Source organism: Prionailurus bengalensis, chromosome F2, assembly GCF_016509475.1.
Source record: "Prionailurus bengalensis isolate Pbe53 chromosome F2, Fcat_Pben_1.1_paternal_pri, whole genome shotgun sequence".
Classification (NCBI taxonomy): domain Eukaryota; kingdom Metazoa; phylum Chordata; class Mammalia; order Carnivora; family Felidae; genus Prionailurus; species Prionailurus bengalensis.
In genome coordinates, this window is record NC_057353.1 from 27,493,964 (window position 1) to 27,513,526 (window position 19,563).

At 34.2% G+C, this 19,563-nt stretch overlaps 1 protein-coding gene across 2 annotated transcripts in view; it reads left to right on the plus strand.

Moving 5' to 3' along the window:
- The window catches only part of PKIA (cAMP-dependent protein kinase inhibitor alpha), a 95,550-nt gene that overhangs the window by 57,597 nt on the left and 18,390 nt on the right, over positions 1 to 19,563 (plus strand). The window contains exon 2 of one of the 2 annotated variants that reach the window (XM_043601242.1): positions 211 to 341. The exons of the other annotated variant lie outside the window; for it this stretch is intronic. The gene's annotated coding sequence lies outside the window, so the exon portion shown is untranslated. The remainder of the gene's footprint in view (positions 1 to 210; positions 342 to 19,563) is intronic. 2 annotated transcript variants of the gene reach the window in all.

Below are 19,563 nucleotides of genomic sequence, written 5' to 3' on the forward strand. Positions count from 1 at the left end.
TTTCTTTTTGCTTGGCTTGAAGGCAAAATACAACCTAAACCCTTGTCATATTCACTTCTGAGTTAGCAAACTTATAAACTGGATATAAACTTATAACGTAGAAGTTTATACTGCTTAGGAACCCTACATTGGACATTTACTTAAAATTTAAAAAAATTGAGATCTCTAAGTAAAAATAAATGTCCCTTTCTCTTGCTGTCTCCATTTTAGTTTCCTGAGTTTCTGGAAGGCCTGGTTTCCCCAAAGGAGCAGTTTCTGATAGAAGTCTGAAAGTCTGACCCAAGGGGAAAAAAAAAATCAAGTATAGCCAATGAATTAAGGACAAGAAGGTTTCCAATCAGGTAGGAACACTTAGTCTCACATTCAACCACCTCAGACAAAGTATGCTGATGGCTGGATAAGACATGACTATTTGGAAAACGATGGATATATAACATACAAGGAAGTTGTTTGCAATTCCCTATGGTGTTTATCAGAGAGTACCTTGGAGGGAAATGAATACAATAACAGTATGATGCTTTTTTCCATTTTTAGCTCACTGTTGCCTAGTACATATAGTGATCTTGGTGACTGGTTTAATCCTAGGAGGTTAGTCATGTGGAGCAGCAGATTAATCTTTTTGTTACTTTCTCCTAAGACAAATCATATTCTAGGTTGTCTTCATGACCTTTTAGTTGCTTATCAAAATTAAGGGCTATGATGACAACAAGTCTAAGTAAGGAAGAGCTGCAGTCAATGGTGTGAAGGTTCTTGTTGGGGCACACTTAGTTTTGGTCTTGGCAAAAAGTGAGTGTACATAGGGAGTTAAAAAGGAGGAAAATGGGGCATGGGAATTTACCTATGCATGTCAAAACTGCACTAACCACTTTATTTTTCATTAGCAATTTCAGATAAAACCTTAAAGCAAAATTAATAAAGATATCTCATTGTATGGCAAGACAAAAGACAGTAGTGACATCAAAATCAGGGCCTATCCATCTCATTCGCAGTTATATTCAGCGTTTACCATATCACCTGGTCTGTACTCAGTACTCAATATAAGACCCATGTTGAATGACTTATGGATGAATGAATGAGAAAAGTTAATGTGTTAGAAAATGTGTTTTATCCTTATATTTCCTTGTGTGTCGACTTCTGTATTCTCAGGATCCAGCACTGTAACTGACACTTTGAATGTAAGCAATAAAATTTGTTGCAAGAATGGATCAGTCCCCATGATTCTAAGGATAATTATAAGACCAAGACAGACCCCATATTGCGAAAATCTATGACAGAAGTATCCATTAGTTGAAAGTCTAGATCTCACACTACTGATATAGCTGAAGAATTTATCTAGTTTTATTTTTTTTTTTTGAGTATAGTTGACACATTTGTTGTATAGTTGTAACATTCGTAATGTTACATTCATTTTAGGTGTACAACATAATGATTCAACATCTCTCACCTATGCTCATCACAAGTGTAGCTATCGTCAGTCAGCATATAACACTACTACAATATCATTGACGATATTCCCCATGCTGTGCTTTTTATTCCTGACTTAGGCTCATTTTATAACTGGCAGCCCATATCTCCACTCCCCTTCACGCATTTTGCCCATTCTCCTACTCCCATTCCCTCTGGCAGCTGTCAGTTTGTTCTTTGTATTTGTAGTTTTGATTCTTTTTATTTCTTATTTATTCATTTGTTTTTGTTTTTTAGATTCCATATATGAGTGAAATCATATGGTATTTGTCTTTCTCAACCTGATTTATTTTACTTAATACTACCATCTAGGTTCATCCATTTTGTCTCAAATGGGATGATCTTATCCTTTTTGATGATTGTGTAATATTCCTGTGCATATACGTGTGTGTGTGTGTGTGCACGCGCGTGTGCGTGCGCATGTGTGTGTGTATACCACATCTTTCTTATTCATTTGTCTGTTGATGGATACTTAAGTTGCTTCCATAGTTTGGTATTGTAAATAATGCTGCAACAAACACAGGGTGCATATCTTTTCAAATTAGTGTGTGTTTTTTTGTTGTTTTTTTTTTTAGGTAAATACCCAGTAGTGGAATTATTAGATCATATGGTATTTCTCCATATTGTTTTCCATAGTAGCTGTACCAATTTATATTACCACCAACACTGAACAAGGGTTCCTTTTTTTCCACATACTCTCACCAACATTTGTTATTTCTTGTCTTTGATTTTAGTTATTCTGACAGGTGTAAGGTGACAACTCATTGTGGTTTTGATTTACATTTCCCTGATGATTATGACGTTGAGCATCTTTTCATACGTCTGTTGGCCATCTGTATGTCTTCTTTGGAAAAAAATGTCTATTTAGTTCTCTGCCCATTTTTGATTGGACTGTTTTTTTTTTTTTTGGTATTGGGTTGTACAAGTTCTTTATATATTTTGGATATTGACCCCTTATTGGATATATAATTTGCAACCATCTTCTCCCATTCAGTACACTGCCTGTTTGTTTTGTTGATGGTTTCCTTCACCATGCAAAAGCTTTTTATTTTGATGTAGTTCCAACAGTTTATTTTTGCTTTTGTTCCCTTCCCTTAGGAAACATACCTAGAAAAGTGCTGCTGCTGCTGCGGATGTCAATGAAATTACTGCCTATGCTCTCTTCTAGGATTTTTATGGTTTCAGATCTCATATTTAGGTCTGTAATCCATTTTGAGTTTATTTTTGTGTATGGTATAAGAAAGTGGTCCAGTTTTATTCTTTTGCATGTAGCTCTTCAGTGTTCTCAGCATTGTTTACTGAAGAGACTTTTTTCCCATTGTATATTCTTGCCTCCTTTGTCATAGATTAATGGACCAAACAATTGTGGGTTTATTTTTGGGCTCTTTCTTCTGTTCTATTGATCTTTAGGTCTATTTTTGTGCCAGTACCATACTGTTTTGATTACTACAGCTTTGTAGAGAATTTATTTAGTTTTAATTATTTACATATCATCCCATTACATTAGATATATTATTAAATGACTCAATTATGGATAGAATATCCCCTGATAAGCTTCTGTGCCATATTATTTGCAAAACATGATTTCTGGAGCATTTTTATAATGACAAAGATAAGGGCAATTTCAGAATCATTAACTTCTAAAATTGGTATTTATATTTTTCCACAGGTAGGTAGGATAGCCACAGTACTGCATGAGTGGCTATTTCTCTATAATCTGCTGTTGCTATCTTCTGCATTTCCAAGAGACAAAAGTCATTTCATTAAAGAAAGAAATGTAAATTTTAGCATAATGAAGCTTCCACCAAACCACATGTACTCTCTCTCTCAGATATGAAGAGGAAGTAACCATCTAAAATACCACCTTGGAACTCATTGCAAAATAAGAGGAAATCCACTCATATTTAATTATTTTATTCTTTAATTGATATATGATATTCTGATATACTTATTAATAAAATCTAAGTTGCTAATGGGGAAATAGCTTTGTAATGCTTTTGTATTTATATGTATTTATCAATAATGTATGATATTACCTCCCCCACTCCATCTTTTTTTCTGTATTCTCTTGAGGCAGGAGATGTAGTTATCAGTTGTTTTTAACATTCCCAGGCAGCCACAGGACTAGTATCACTTAATTAATGACAATAAATTATCCCAAAGTAGGATGTCTTTATATGGAAAATAAAGCCCTCATGTGAAGAGGGAAAACTTTCATAGCTGAAAGATTTCAACTGTAAAAGATTAACTACTAAATATGTATGTTGTGTCAAAGTAGATTCCCTTTTCTATAATTAATGACTAAGGGTTATCTTTGATAGAGGATTTTAATTTTTAAAATGCTATTATATAATAATTAATACATGCAAAAGAAAATATTCAAATACATTAAGTTATGAAGTATCATAATAAACTCCTGCAAACACACCACTAAAATTGAGAACTGGAATCAAACTGCTGAATCATTTTGTTCTACCCTTGTCCCACCTTCCAGTTTTCACCAGAGAAATAACTCTGATTTTGGCTTTATGTTCAACATTCACTTAATTTTTATGTATTTTTTTTACTATATATATGATTTTGCTTATTTTTGATTTTTATAAAATTGATTTCACAGTTTATATAGTCTTCTGTGCTTGCTTTTTTTCATTCAACATTATGTTTCTAAGGTTCATCCTTGCGTGTTGTATTAGTGTTCATTAATTTTCACCACCGTATTTCATTGTAAATGTAAGAAAATGTGCTTATTTATTACTCTATTGATGATATTTGGGTTGTTTTGGACATATTATGAACACTGCTTCCATGAACATTTATTTTATGTTTCCTGGTACACATGTGCAAGACGTATTTTAACCATAGTTAAGTAAAAGTAGAGTTGCTAAGTCATAGGGAATTATATATTCAACTTTAAAGAAAATGACAAAATGTTTTCCCAAGTTATGGAATCAATTGGAAGTCCTTTTGTTCTATATCTCATAGGTTAGAATGGCCAATCTCCTTGGTATAAAATCTCATTTGGTCTTAGTATTAGTCTCCTAGTGTTGCCCTAACAAAATACCGCTGATGGGTGGCTTAAAAAACAGAAATTTCAGTCTTCACAGTTGTGCAAGTTTGAAGTGCAGTAAAAAGGTGTTGGTAGGTTTGGTTTCTCCTGAGTCCTCTTTCTTTGGCTTGCAGATGACTATTACCTTCTCGCTGTGTCCTCACTTGACCATTTTTACTGTATATGTGCCTTCCTCTTCTCATAAGGACACCAGTCAGATTAGGTCCTCTGTTATGATTCCTTTTAACCATAATTACCTTTTAAAAGGCACTATTTTCAAATACAGCCACAATGGGAGTTTGGACTTTGAATATGAATTTTAGGGACTACAATTCCATCTAAAACAGTTTTAATTTGTGCTTCCTTAATTACCAGTAGGTTTAGAATCCTTTCATTTGTTTGTTACTATGTTTCCTGTTCTGTGATATTCCAGAGAATATCTTTGGTCCATTTTTGTATTATCCTTTTCTTATTAGCTTCTTTTTATTCTTTAAATACAAATTAATAATCCTTTATCAACTATACATGGTACAAATAGGTTATGTCTTCTCACTTTTTTGATCTTGTGATAAACTGCAGCTCTTAATTTGAATGAAATCAAATTTAACTTTTAGGTTAGTGCCTTTTTGTCTTAAAATATCCTTTCCTAGCTTGATGTTACACAGATATAGCAGATTTTCTTCTAAAATTTATTTTTATTTTTTGTTTATTCTGTATTCAAGCCATTAATTCATCTAGAATGTATTTGTATGCATTATCCAATTTCTTTGTTTCCTGATGAATAACTAAGTTTCCCAGGACTGTTTACGAAATAGTCCATCCTTATCTGAATAATCTGTAGTGACTTCTCTGTGATATGTCAGATTTCCAAATACTGTATATTATAGTCTGAACTCCTTATTTTGTTGCATGAGTCTATTTGATTACCCTGCAACAACACCACACTGTCTTAATATAGGCTTATAATAATCTTCATATCTGTTGAGTAAATCCTTCCATGTTAATGTTCTTTAGGTGTTTCTGAGCTATTCTTGGCCATTTGACCACTCATAAAAATTTCAGAAGTAGCAGCTCCACAAAACCTCTGTTAAGTATTTTGACTGAAACTGTATTGAATATATAAATGAAGTTGGGGAGAATTTACATCATTATGATGAGTCTTTCTATCAATAAACAAGGTGTATCTCTCCATTTATTTAGGACTTCATTAATATCTTTCAGTAGGCTTTATTATTTTCTCCACAAATGTCTTGCACATCTTGATTTGGGTTTATTCCTAAAGAACTTTAAATTTTAAATGATTTTTAAGAACTCTGTTTCTGGCTTATAGAAATGCAACAGGTTTTTGCATCTTGAGCTTATATCTAACCATCTTGCTAGTACTGCTTATTAATAAGAGAAGATTTTCTCAGCAAAGAGAAATAAATGTAAAATTTGTTAATGTAATTAATAAATATAATTAATAAATGTAATTTTTAAAATTTTAGGTCAGCTCTGGTCAATAGATTTTTCTGTGATTATGGAAATGTTCTTAGTGTTATTCAACAGTATAGCCTTTAGTTGCACATGTTTTTAAAATTTAAATGTAAATTAAACTCAACAAAATTAAGATTTCAGTTCCTGACTCAAACTAGTGCACATTTCAAGTATTCAATTGCCACATGTGGGTACTGCATATCATACTGGACAGTGTAACTCTAGATAATCAGACTGTGGAACCATGCAGTCCCAGGATTTTTTGTCAGTGGCATAGTGAGGTCTTCTATGTGACAATTATTCTTGTTATTAAAAAGAAAAGTCACTTAAACTAACCATCCATCCCTAACTTTTTAAAATAATCCCACGTAGCTTTCACCATCCATGATTTTTCTTTAATTTTATTTATTTTGAGAGAGAGAGAGAGAGAGAGAGAGAGTGAGCGAGTTGGGGAGGGGCAGAGAGGGAGAGAGAGAATCCCAAGCTGACTCTGCACTGTCAGCACAGAGCCCGATGCAGGGCTCAAACTCAAAAACTGTGAGATCATAACCTGAGCCAAAATCAAGAGTCCAAGTCTTAACCAACTGAGCCATCAACGCACCCCCTTTCACAAATATTTTGAATCTTATTTATATTTTACATAACCTACTTCTTTAATTAAGTGTTTACTTTACTGTCCTAAAGTAGCACATACCACAGTATCCAAAGTTCCCTTCACTACTAGTAAACTATGATTGAATGAAGAAGCCCTTGTTCCACTACCTTGTTGGTCTTTCTTATAATCACATATTAATCTGTATCAGCCTTCATATTCAAAATCCACCTTCAAAATTATCGACTATTCCCATGATAGTTATCTTTATTTCATTCAGCTAGTATTACGCCCTTCTAAGTGTAGTTTCAATTATTTTCTCCTAAAAATCTCATATTTATCCATGTGGAAATGCATCTCCTACTTTTTCTTACCCTATTCTGAGTTCTTTCTGTAAATGAATCCTCATGAGATTTATTTCCTCTGACTTTAATTACTTAATATTTTCTAAAAAACTTAAAATATTCTGGTAAGCTCTTTTTTTAAAAATTATTTATATATTTTAAATAATGTGTTATGATAAGAAATTATACTTGGTAACCAAAAAACCTGAGTCCTAGTCTTTACCTATAAAAATGAAATAAATGCATTCAAGTAAGTCATTTTATATATAAGATTTGTTCTGATTCTAAAATCATAATGATTATTTAGAAAATTCTGTTTGAGGGGCGCCTGGGTGGCGCAGTCGGTTAAGCATCCGACTTCAGCCAGGTCACGATCTCGCGGTCCGTGAGTTCGAGCCCCGCGTCAGGCTCTGGGCTGATGGCTCAGAGCCTGGAGCCTGTTTCCGATTCTGTGTCTCCCTCTCTCTCTGCCCCTTCCCCGTTCATGCTCTGTCTCTCTCTGTCCCAAAAATAAATAAAAAACGTTGAAAAAAAAATTAAAAAAAAAAAAAAAGAAAATTCTGTTTGAAATATGAAGAGATTCAAAATCTATAACACTCTTGAATTCTACAAAAAATCTATAAAAAATGTAGGGATTTCCCCCTTTTCCCATAAATTTAATGTATAAATTATAATTCTTCATCCCTCACCTATAGCATACTATAGCTGCAGTAGACACAAAGACAAAATATGTATAAAGATGGTGCACTAATTTTTAAAATGGATACTTTTGTTTAAAAATTTTAAAATTGTTCGAAATTGTTAAAATTTTAAAAATTACCTAACTTTTCACAACTTTTCCATTCCCCATGACACTGCAATCAATCATGAACTATTTGCTTTTCTGTTTGTTAAAGCTCATTTTACAACATCAAGCATTAATTTACCCTTAACATAGGAAATTTTGGAAAATGAGCTTTCATAATTTCTAGTATTACATACTCTCCTAGATTTCCTCCTTTCTCACTTGTCATTACTTACCAGTATACTCTGGTCATGACTCCATCCTCAGTGTCTAACTTTAGAATGCCGTAACCTTCATTCCCTCTTCACTCTCTATCTACACTCACTACTCATGAGTTTTAAACTGGTCCCATCACTTTAATGGGTAGATGACTGTGGTTCCCAGATTCGTACTTCTAACCCAAACCACTCATCCAAGCTCAAGACTCGTTATTTCAGTTTCCCACTACCTCCACTCTATGCATAGTAGACATTTCAAAGTCAACAGGTAAAACTAAATATTTTCTTCTGATTCACCACTTCCACTCCAGTTTTTCCTGGCTCCATAACTCATCCAGTTTTTCAGACCAAAAATGTTGGAATCATCCTTAAAAATCTCATTTCCCCACAATTCCCACATCCAGTCCATGAGAAATTCATGCCAGGTCTAACAGGAAAATATATTCTGAATCTACCTACCTCTCACCATCTTCAACTCACTCCAAGACACCATTGCTTGTCTTATCTAACGCAATAAGCAGCCTCTTCCATGGTCTCCTGGTTTTTTCTCTTGCCCCAACCCTTATAGTCTATTATTCAGTACAATAGCCAGACCAATCTTAAAAAACATAAATCAGATCACATTATTTCTAAAAACCCATTTCCATCACTCTTAGAGTAAAAATTAAGCTGCTGTACATTTCCTACATGCATTCAATGTTTCTTCATTTATAATACTATCCTCTCACACACTTTCCTTCAGGATTTTTCTTTTTGTAATGGTTTTCCCGGGATCAGGGCCTTTGCATTTGCCACTCCTTAAATTTTGGAAAATCTGTAAGATTCCTCCAAACAAGATCTTGGAAGGCACTTATATTTCACTCTGTGGAGACGTTTTGTAGAAGATATTTTTGCATAAGATAGATATATTTTACTTTGGAGACTATTCATATTTCTATCAATGTCTAAGTTGGTTAAATAACAAATGTGAACTAACAGAGCTAAAACAAAATTGTTATAGTTAGTAAGACCTATGTGTTTTAAACAGTGAGCTTTAAAGAATTATAGACATGTGAGGTACACCGTAGTCTCAGTATTTAATGCGTAAGAATCAGCTGAGATGTTTCCCAAATATCCATTACCCTCTACAGAGATGCTGAGCAGGAAATTAGGACAGGATCCAAGAACCTGAATTTTAACAAGTACCTCAACTGATTCTGTTGCAAATGGTTTGCAGACAGCCTTTTGAGAGACACCGAGCTGGTGTATTTTCTTAAGATACATGGAGACCAGACATGATTACCAATGATCGTACAACTCACTAATGAGATGCAACTGTGACTCACCAAACAGATGAACTTAAAACCTAAGTGATAAAAGAAGAGGATCCAATAAGAACCAATATAGATGCTATCCCAAGCTAGGAGTTTTGCAAATCCATTCATAGAAATGGACTGGTAGTTAACAGTCAAATAGCACTATATATACGTGTGTTGTTGTGTATTAAAATATATTTTTGTTACATATTTTTTTGCTATAAAATTATGTGTACATGTGTGTCATAGATATAGCTAAAGGATATAGATATGTAAAAATATGTAATCTAGGTTCAGTTCTTCAGCTGATACTTCATAATGTCTTTATAATTCTCTGAATAAAGAACCTTTTCAAATATTGTTTAGGGAAGAAAAATACTTGTCTATTTCTTTTCTCATCCACTTCCTTATCCCTTCCCTTCTTGAACAATTTAGTCCAGAAGCTATTAGATGAGATCAAGTTAGCCTTTGCTGGTGTGGGGATGGTGGGCATGCAGGGAACCACAGTGCTTTGGCATTGTGTCTCAGAGCCTGAAAAGGGTGAGAAGGATGTCTGCAAAAGTGTGAAGTGTTGAAGTCTGATTGGCATGAGAAGGACATCCTTATGAAGAAGTGGTCATGGCAACTACTCAATACAGATGGTCATAACTTGTACTAGGTGAGGAAAATGTATGGGATGGGAGAATGTCAGCTATAAGAATGTGTTTAACAGGGAGATTGATCCAATAAGTAAGGATATTAAGGATACGGTAATCAATGTTTCTCATTATCTGAGGAAGGTGTTAAAATAGGGAAAGGACAGAACTAGAATGAACTTTGTGGTGTTAAAGGAGGATCAAGGATATTAATGTGAACTCATGATTTTCAATACACAGACAGAGAAATAAACACAGATATAATGTGAATTTGTACATGAACATATAAATGTTTATGAATATGTTTTTTCATATGTGTGTACGTATATATGTACATAAATGCTCTAGTTCTGTCTGTTTGAAGGACCTGGGGCTGCTGCTTGCCAATAGCAATGAGCACACCTAGTGTCCAGATCTTTGATTCAAATTACAGGTCTCCAACTGAAGGAACTATAGCTTTTTAGAGAAATGACTGATTCCAAAGCTAGGGCACAGAAAATATAAAATGACTGTAGACCATATTATGGGTTCAAGAAATAAGGAAGATGTTAAAGAATAATGATGAGGAACACCTGGATGACTCAGTCAATTCAGCATCCAGCTTGGCTCAGGTCATGATCTCACAGCTTATGAGTTCAAGCCCTGCATCTAGCTGTGTGCTGACAGCTTGGAACCTGCAGGCTACTTCGGATTCTGTGTCTCCCTCTTTCTCTGTCCCTCCCCCGCTCACTCTCTCTCTCTCTCTCTCTCTCTCTCAAAAAATAAATATTTAAAAAAAAGAAAAAAAAAAAAAGAACGGTGAAACACCCAAAGACATATACACCAAATTGAAGGGGTTCCCACAGGGCAAATCTTGAACAATCTAAGTCTCAAAATAAATAATGATAGAAACAAATTATAGTCCATTGAATAAAATAAGACTCTATGAGTTCATACTGATGTAAATAATTAAATTTAATAAATTATGTTTGATGAGAAACAGGATATTTACATACTCACAAAGTACCTTACCATAAAACTTATGAATGAGGGAAAGAGAAAAAATAACTTTATAGTGAAGACTGGGTGACACCGCTCAACCAAATACATAAAATTAATATCCTAGTAAGGGTATAAATTAAAAGTTTGCCAAAATTGTTTGATAGGATGCACTAAGAATAGAGATTTACTACTGTGATATTCCTTCCAACTATATATATCCTAAATTTAATCATGAGACAAATACAAACAGCTAAATCCCACAAAATATCTGGGTCTGTAATCTTTAAAAGTTTCAAAGTTATGAAGGTCAGCATGAGAAAATTTTCCAGATTAAAAAACTAAAGAGATAGGATATCTTAATGCAACATGTGGACTTGGGATTGATTCTGTTATTTTGTAGGAAATGACTGGGATAGTCGACAAAACTTAAAAGGGGTCTGAAAATTAGATAGCATGGTAGTAATGTGTCATGTTAATTTCTTGATTTTGATTTTCATGATTATACTTGGATATATGTTTGTAGGAAATCTTAAAGTCTTTGAGGGTGACAGTGCATTATGTTGGCAACTTACTCTTAAATGGGTTGGGTGTATTTTCATTGTCATTTCAACTTTTCTGTTAGTTTTGAGATTATTAAAAAAAATTACAAAGATAAAGGAAAAGATTTCTGAGTCAAGTAATCCTCCTCCTGCTGGCAACTAGCATAGTTAAAACTTTACAATGATAGTCTGCTTCTCAGTCTACATGTGCTAATTACTCTTACTAGCACTATATACTTCTGTTGGTTGTATCACTTTCCATTTGAGGTTTCTGGGTTTTTTTCCTAATGATGTTTTTTTTCTTTTGTTTTTTGCTCTATCAAATATCTATGAAATATCTATGAATCTGGTAAAGTCTTCTCTGTATTAAAATAAAATCAATATGATACATAAGAATGAAAATAGTTTCTTGAAGAAATTTATAAATTCCTACCTGCATTCAAATTGGAGTAAATTGGCCTGCAATTCATAAACAAAACAAAACAAAACACTATAAGGAACACTTGGACTCAGGAACTCAAAACGGTTGCACGTGTTTATCCTGTAAGATGTCTATAATGAAACAGCAGGATAAAGACTGTCTGTCCAAACCGAAATACAAACTTTTAAATCACGTTTCAGGTCAGACCATGGAACAGCAGGCCAATTCAGTAAAAAAATTGAAATAATTCTTGTTTTCAACAATTTACTAAGTCAGCATTTGGAATAATGAAAAACTTACCTTTGACTCTAAGAAAACTGGACAGTCATTAGTTAAAGCAAATATGTCGTCCTACTGGCCTACACCTGGCTAAAAATAGTAGTAAGACTTGAGAACACCCGGGGACACTCAACAGACTCTCTAAATATAGCCTTTCCTTTCTCTAAAAGCTTTTAGAAGTATACTATCTTTTGTGAAAACTTGGCCTTTATAAAGGACACATGGACACTAAGGTCGGTGACTTTTAGGCCTAGAAAAGCTTTGAAGTATTTTCTCAGTTTGGGAACCCACATTTTGGAGTCATGTAAACTGAAGCCCAAGAAATTCAGTATTTTGCCTAGCATCAAATGGTAAATAAGTAATAATGATGGCACTCAAACCTCTGTCTTCTAAATCCACTGAACATGGATGGCAGGTAGTAGCTTGAAATACCTGCTTATCGGGGCGCCTGGGTGGCTCAGTCAGTTGGGCGTCCGACTTCGGCTCAGGTCATGACCTCGCGGTCCGTGGGTTCGAGCCCCGCATCGGGCTCTGGGCTGACAGCTCGGTGCCAGGAGCCTGTTTCGGATTCTGTGTCTCCCTCCCTCTGACCCTACTCTGCTCATGCTCTGTCTCTCTCTGTCTCAAAAATAAATAAATGTTTAAAAAAAAAAGAAATACCTGCTTATTTTCATCACCCTCAACAACACATTCTTTCTATGCTTTATCCCCCTTACTTCTTTAAGAGGGTTGAAAACAATCTGTAAAATTTAGCTATACTAAATTTTTAAAATTTTTCTATATGATATTTCTATGTTAAAAATGTGTAAGGGCATTTTCTTTGCTTCTTAAAATGCCTCTGCCTACATTTACAGTATTTTACTGTTGAACTATTGAATAGTAATAAGCATAGAAACACAGTCTAGTAGAGGAGACAAGTGTTAGGGGCAATATGGTAAGGAGTAGAGTAAGTAGTAACTCCAAGGGAGATGGGGAGAAAAAGAAGAGAACAAAAATGTGATTTGTTTGGAAAAAATTAACGGCAAGTTAATGTTTGGCTATACCTAATACAGTATAACCGAACTTAATTTAAATTCCAGGTTAACTTCTGTTGTTTGCATTGCCACAGACTAGGGAGTAAACAAAGCAACACAATTTTTGTGTTCCACTATTTTGTATTAAATTCCTAATGATTTCTACAAGACTTTTTTTTTAATAAATAAAAAAACAAGACTTGTCTTTAAATTATTTTCTCTGTTGGCTTGCACTTTAATAAGCTGACAAATGGAATTTAGCTGAATATTTATGATTAACCCTGTGCCATAACTTTTTAAATGTTTATTTGAGAGAGAGTGTGTGCACATACCATGCACACACATGAGTGGGGGAGGGAGGGGAGAGAGAGAGAGAGAGAGAGAGAGAGAGAGAGAGAGAGAGAGAGAATCCCAAGAATCTGCACTGTCAGCACAGAGCCTGATGTGGGGCTCAATATCACAAACCATGAGATCATGACCTGAGCTGAAATCAAGAGTCAGATGCTTAACCAACTGAGCCACCCAGGTGCCCTAACGCTGTCCCATAATTTTAAAGGCACTAGAGATTGTGTGTGTGCACATATGCACACACACATATACACCCATTTCCTATCAACTATTGTGCTGCCTTTGGAACCAATGAAATAAAGTTTTCAATCAAAAAATTATTACTGTCATGTAGACAAAAATCAGATATAATAGTGGGGGTGAGGTTTTAACTGGTGAGGTTAAAAGCCACCCTAGGTGATTTATACACGCAGCAGGATTGAAGGTCTCACTTCAGCTGAGGCACTTCGATGGCAGTATAACCAAGCATGGCTCTATTTTCATATCTGAGATCTGTTTTTTTTTATTCTTTTTTATTTTATTTGAGTATAGTTGACATACAATGTTACATTAGTTTCAGGTGTACAACATAGTGATTCAATATCTCTACACATTATGCTATACTCACCACAAGTGTAGCTACTATCTGTCACTAAGCAATGCTATTACAATATCGTTGACTGTATTCCCTATGTTGTGCCTATTATTCCAGTGACTTATTCATTCCATACCTGGAAGCCTATATCTCCTATATCCCTCTCCCTTATCCATTTTGCCCACTCACGCCCACAACCATCAGTTTGTTCTCTGTATTTATAGGTATGATTCTGTTTTATGTTTGCTTGTTTATTGAATTGTTTTTTTTTTACATTCCACATATGAGTGAAATCATATGGTATTTGTCTTCTGAGACCTGTTTTACTTAGAGTTCTTTGGCAAATGCTTCTATGTGTTTTTATACTATTTGGCTGTACTATAAATTATCAAAAGTTGGTGTGAATTAACGAAGTGATTTGCAAAAGTGAAAGCCTAGAAGATAAGCATGAGGTCTCCTAATTAACATTCAAATAAATTTGGATGACACAGACATTCTGGAAATTAGCCAAAGACGTTAATAATTCATAGTGCTGAAATAAAAAATGTTCTAGTTATGTCAATACAAAAGAAATCCTAATTTATACCACAAGGTAATAAAGTCTAAAAGTTTATTTGTTACATATTTAGTTAGTACCCTACACTGTACATATAATCCTTCTCTGAAATTTGGAAGACGAACAAAAATAGAAACTCTCCACCCTCTTGAGATCTCTTAGTTTCAGTTTACTGTAACTTCATAAGTAGTATTTTATTTATTAAAACCAATGTTTACCACTTTAAATAGTTTCTTAAATGTTACTAATAATGCAATTGAGTAATAATGATAATTTAAACTACTGATAATAGAGTTGATATTAGAGATGCTTGATATTGATAGCAAAATGATTTTGATAATCTACAAAATGTCATGAGGTTTTCCAGAATAACAACTTGTCTCCTAGACAAAAAGGCACTTATTATTTGTCTTCTCACCTTATAAAAAGTTACTAAAATTTGTATTATATCTTATTTTTAAATGTTTATTTATTTATTTTTGAGAGCCAGGGGGAGGGACAGAGTCAAAGGGAGAGAGAGAATTCCAAGCAGGTTCCACATGGTCAGCACAGAGCCATATGCAGAGCTGGATCTCAGGAACCGTGAGATATGACCTCAAGATATGAAATCAAGAGTCAGAGGTTCAAGCCACTGAGCTACTAGGTGCCCCTAAAATTCATATTTTAATATAGTTCTGTGTATTACCTCATTTTGAAACTATCAATTTATATATCCACTGTATATGGCGTAAATATCACATATATTTCTCAATGGCTACATTAATATTTTCTTAATTTGTTAAAGTATTTAATGCATGTTTCTGTTCTTTAGCATTCACTTTTCTCTCTGGAGCCTATCCCACTGACTTCAAAAAGCCTGATAAATCTGAAAATCTCATAGTAATGTATGGAAAATCTTAAAATATAATGATGGTAGAGAAAAACCGGTATTAAACATTGTGCTGAAGTTCATTCCATTAATAAAGAGATAACATTCAGACATATAATAAATATGAAAAACATTTATTATAATATACTGAACAGGACATTTTCAATAAAGGGAGATATTGAATACCATATAGAAAATTCATATCTGCAAAGCAGATGAATTGGCAATGATGATATATATACTTAAATATATGGAAACATAATCATAGCACCTGTTTTTCTTTTTGGCTGAAAAAAGGAGTATTGGAGTGCTTAAGTACTATTTCAGTTGGAATAGATATTTAGACATTATGCAGAAAATACTTGATTGCGGAAGAGCAAATATTAGCATGTGTGTAAATGTGGGTTTCAATTAATGCATTTTCATTCATGCAGAAAGGAAAAGAATGCCAAATTACTTTAAATGTGGCATTGTGATACCTTAACGTGCCATTCTTAGACTTTTGCTGCTGCTGCTTTTCCTTTAGCATTTACCAAAGAATGCCATCTTGTCATTCATCTAAGTTAGAATTCTAGAAGCAATCCCAGTATTCTCACTGAAGGGCCCCCTACCTACCTTCATGCTCCTCACTCAAAAAGTCAAATTCCTGGCTCTCCTATACTAGACAGCTCTCTCCAATGTAGGCCTGCTTTTTCACTCCCTGGCCCAAGATCTCTGCCTCAGCCTCCTACTGAAGTCACTTCTAGTTCGTTGTGAGTAGGGCCTTTTTTAAAGATTCCTCAGTCCTAGGCAACTGCACTTTTGGAAGCTTCACATGACATCTTATCAGTTGTATTAAAATGTTTCCATATCAGAGGCTCCCAGGTGGTTCAGTTGGTTAAGCATCCAACTATTAATTACGGCCTGGGTCATGATCTCACTGTTTGGGGGTTTGAGCCCCACATTGAGTCCTGCATCAGGCTCTGCTCAGACAGTGCAGAGCCTGCTTGAGATTCTCTCTCTCCCTCTCTCTGCCCGCCCCCACTTTCTCTCTCTCTCTCTCTCTCTCTCTCACACACACACACACACAATAAACTTAAAAAAAAAAGTGTCCATATCACATAGTCACTGTAATTTATTGATAACTAACTCTATGAGAGTTGAGCAACACTATAGTTGATAAGCTGCACAAATACTAGTGTTCAAAAAAACTAGTTAGACAAGTTTTTATCACAATATTGCAGATTTTTTTCATGTTTTGAAACCATTTTTTAAGGTGTCAATTTAATAAGTCCTTCTCAAACTCTGGTAAGTGTCCCTGGTAAGTGTCACAAGCCTGAACAGCCCTGACTGAGGTGGCTAAAGATGAGGACCATTACCTGCATGAGTAGACCAGATCTGTGGGAGCTGGAATGCAAAATGTTTCTAGAACAAATATAGAAACCAAGGAAGGGATGGTACTGTCATTTAATGTGTGTATCAGATGATAATATTAAAAAACAAGGTACTGTAGGGAGGTTAATAAAATGCCATCCTATAAAGTAATGCCTCAAAACAGTATGTGAACTGTTTGTATACTTTTAAAAGAAATACTGCTGACAAACCATCAACAGAAAATTAAGTTTCTTATGCTCTTAAATGGCATACTGGTTTTGTAAGTGGTTAAATTACCTACCAGTTTCATGACTTAATGTTTCCAGACCCTTGTTATTTCATCTTTAAATTGAGATAATGAGAATACTCTACTTGATAGAGTTGTTGAGAATTTAAATTATATAATTCTAATAAACTGTTTAGTATGGAATCTGGCAAATAGCTGATATTTTGTTATTACTGATAAAACACTAGTAAACAATAACTGTTTCATTCTTTTTATGGTCATTGTTACAACTTGGAGCAGACCAGAAAATACTACTGAGCTTGATTTGACCTTTCATTGTTATTTTGAAGATGGAAAAGTTAAGAATGAGTTATTTTGAAAAGAAATGTGTCAGTGTTCTAACATCCTTTCAAAAGTTAAATATTTATTTGATATAGAAAAAAAACAGTCTTAGTTCAATAAGAAGGTATAGATTTTCAAATTATCTTTCCTCCTTGCAATCATACAGACCCAGAAAAGGAGGAGAAAAGACAAAAGATTTAGAAAGTATTATATAACAAAGAACAGCACCAGCCCCAGGCTTTTAATGCTTTTATAATTTTGATGTGAATAACCCCAGGCTTCCATTCTGACATCAGTACTACCAGAGACTGTGTAAGACATGGTCAGTTTGATTAACCTCTCTCTGCTTTAGTTTCTTCATCTATAATGTGCAAGTAATATTACTTGTCACTTGCCAACCAGCAGTATTTCTTCAGCTAATTGACTGTCTCAGCAGGGATGTTGCAAAGATTAGCTGATAAATGATTTATAAACCCTTTGAAATATTAAGTAAATGATGTAAAAAGCTCTAACAAGAGGACAGAACAAATCATTCCATGCATTAATTTGCTACTTAATTATATATGTTTTATATATTAAAAAAAAAACACCTTGAAAAAAGGTAACCCTCAGCACAGTGAAAATAGGACAGATTACTAGGAATTCTAGAGTGCTTTTTATTGCTGTTATTTTTTTTAATCCTGTTATAATTAAGAATATACAGAAAGAAAAAGTGTATTACAGGAAATGATTATAGTTCACCTCCTTAAATTTATGAAAAGTCTTCAAGACAGGAAAAGAACTGAATAAAAATAAGGAACCATGCTTCCTCAGCCTACTTTTACTATTGACAATGGTATAACCTTGATAATTTTACTTAACTAATGAGGATTTTGAGTAAGATAATTTTTAAAAATCTACAAAATATTTCTTATAGATATAAGAACAATATACAAAATCCTGTGCCAAGCACTGTTAGGGACTAAAAATTCAAAGACCCAGATCTCAGGAAAAATATATTATACAGAGAAGAGTGATATGAAAATAATTAAATAATAATTCTTGCATAGCGCCAAATTAAATGAACACTGTAATACATTATTCATTATACCTGGAGATGGGAAAAGGGTGTAGTTTATAAATTTGGTTTGAGAGATCACCAGGGTTTTGTTGTTATTGGGAAAGAAGGGCATTCTAGGTTAGGAAAACAGGATTAGAAAACCATAAGAACACCAGACATACTGCAAATGTTAGCTATGAATGAAACTTAATATGCATGAGAGAGGTAGTTGTAGGGAAAGGTAAAGTAGGTTGGCTTCAAATTCTAGAAGACCATGCAAAAAATTTTAACTATGTTTAGTGGGTTTCCAGGAACCATTGAAGATTTTTGAGTACTTTATGTTTTATAAAGTTAATTCTGGTGATAGTGGAAAGCATAAATTGGAGAAGAATATGTTTAGATAAGTAAGTAGTAAGCATATAATTCCAATAGTCAAGAAACAGATGATGAAGGTAGTGACCAGAGAAAAAATGGAAATGAAGAATGTAAGAGAGACACTGAATAGACAGAATTAAAATAATGAGGTTTGAAAAATTATTAGATGCAAAGATGAGATGTGAGTAGTTATTGGGATGGAGTAATTGAAGACAATTTTAAGATATCTGTCGTAGGTGGCTGACGAAATAGTGGTAATATACACTAAAATAATGAGAAGAATGAATAGTTTGGAGGTGGAGGTGGAGATACAGCAAAGGGATTCCATTTTGAACCTACTGAATTTGTGTTTTTGAAGACAATCATGGTGGATTTTCAATAGGCAATAAAAATTCTCAAGCTATACTTTAGAAAAATATCAGGCCCCCAAATCATAGATTTGATAGTCCTCTATATATACAAGTGGCAGTTAAAACTACTGGGGTAGGGGAGCCTGGGTGGCTCAGTCGGTTGAGCATTCGACTTCGGCTCAGGTCACAATCTCACGCCCTGTGAGTTTGAGCCCCATGTCAGGCTCTGTGCTGACAGCTTGGAGCATGGAGCCTGCTTCAGATTCTGTGTCTCCCTCTCTTTCTGCCCATCCCCTGCTCATGCTCTGTCTCCCTCTCTGTCAAAAATAAATAAACATTAAAAAAAAAAACTACTGGGGTAAATGGGATTACCAAACAGAACATAAAGAACAACAACAAGAAGAATAAATATTATTTAAGAGATAAGTGGGGGAAACAGCAAGAT